This window comes from Silene latifolia, chromosome 1, assembly GCF_048544455.1.
Source record: "Silene latifolia isolate original U9 population chromosome 1, ASM4854445v1, whole genome shotgun sequence".
In the NCBI taxonomy this organism is placed as follows: Eukaryota; Viridiplantae; Streptophyta; class Magnoliopsida; order Caryophyllales; family Caryophyllaceae; genus Silene; species Silene latifolia.
In genome coordinates this window covers 43153573-43155511 of record NC_133526.1, presented here as the reverse complement: position 1 = coordinate 43155511, position 1939 = coordinate 43153573, and positions in this window count along the sequence as shown.

Below are 1939 nucleotides of genomic sequence, written 5' to 3'. Positions count from 1 at the left end.
ATTCAAAAAGATAGCTTTAAGGACCTAAACTATAAAAGTTAAGCTATAAGGACCTCGCATCCATTTGTGTTACACTTCCGTTAACTATTTCTTACTTTTAACATTTTGTTTGATAATTCTTCTCTAATCTCTTACTTCACACAATCATACTACGTTTCTACACCTATAATTTCTTACTCCATCCATACGGTCACAATATGATTTGTATAGTTCTTTACTACTTGTGATTGACAAAGCACAAAGAATATTATTCTCTCCTAAGTTGATAGAGTTCTCTATTACTATAATAATTAACTAATTATGATAAAAAAAACTAAGCCTTTTACATTTTTTTAAAATAAATATTTTACACTTTTAATCCATTTCCAAATCTTATCTATATTAATACAAAAGACAATACTCAATCCTCAGCGCGCCACGTCACTAATGCAACCTCTTTTTTTTTTTTTTTTTTTTTTTTTGGAAATTCATGTTATGGTGGGACCCGCTAGTGTGCAATGTATTTATTTATTCAGATTTCCGTCTTTTCAAACATGCGATAAATTCCGTCTTGCAACAAATTCTATGAAAAAATTCTATGAATTAATATTATGAAATAATTTAATACGGGATAGAACATAAAACGCAAATGAATTACATACATAATTTTTTAAAACTACATGATACAATAATTTTTGTTTAAAAAATAAATCTTGACGGAGTATTTACTTGGAGTATAAAATATTCATGTATTTTGGTTAATATTATTATACCATGCAGCAACAACATCACAACATAATTTTTTAAAACTACATGGTACAAAAATGTTTGTTTAAAAAATCAATCATGACGGAGTATTTACTTGGAATATAAAACTCGGCAACTTAACTATCAGCCGCTCACACCGAAAATGGTAGGCGACAACGATAGGCAACCGAGTTAATTTAGTCTTCAACTAGCATTTAACGCAAATTTTATTTTATTTTTTACTCTAAAAAAACAAATAAATTTTAATTTAATTTACAAGTCATTATGCACTACTAATGTAGTGTATCATGAAATTTTTCAATTTTTAGAATAAGTTGCATATGTTAAACTTAATTATTAGATTATATTTCTTTTATCCGGATGTAAAGTTTTTTATGTATGCAATTTTTATTTACAAGAGTAGATTACGTTAACCAGTACATGTCAACACGTGTTTGTAATAAATTTAAACATTAATTATGTAGATCGTTGATTTAGACCAACTAGATAAGTACAATAGAAATAGAAATGCAAAAACGAATATACATCCAAAAACATTAATACCGGCCCAAACACATATCCGTGCAATTTTGCACGGGTTTAAAACTAGTTTCTTTTAAATCTTTTACAATTTTAATCCGTTTCCAAATTCATGTGCTGTTACGGGTTTATCGTCTCCCATTTTTCCACTTACTCGATCTGTTAGGTGCAAACCCTTATCCCACATTTGTAGAATAAAGATGGAATATCATCTTTACAAGTGCCTACAAAATATAATAGTACGAGGTGTTTTGGGAAGGAGTCCAAGAATAAACCCGCATAAATTAACAATTACAAGAAGTGATCATATTCAACCGAGTAATTGGGTGTAAGACGGTTTTACACTAATATAATTATAGAACGGATTCAAATACAACCCTATTAGTGGGTAAAAGTGGTTAGTAAAAGATCCCGTATTACGACAAATTTTTGCAAAACTGCTTACACAAATATTTATGATTGCTATATTATGTCCAATTTTTACGAAGTATATATACAAAAAAAATAAAAAATTGTACTCCGTGAAAACAACAAGATATTCAAGGGATGGATTGAGCACCACTTGTAACTTGTAAATTAGGAGGAAGGAAAGAAATATAGCAGCTTTGTACGTATATTTGTGATTAATTAACACTAATAGGGAACAATTGGGTAATATATTTATTTGACAAAG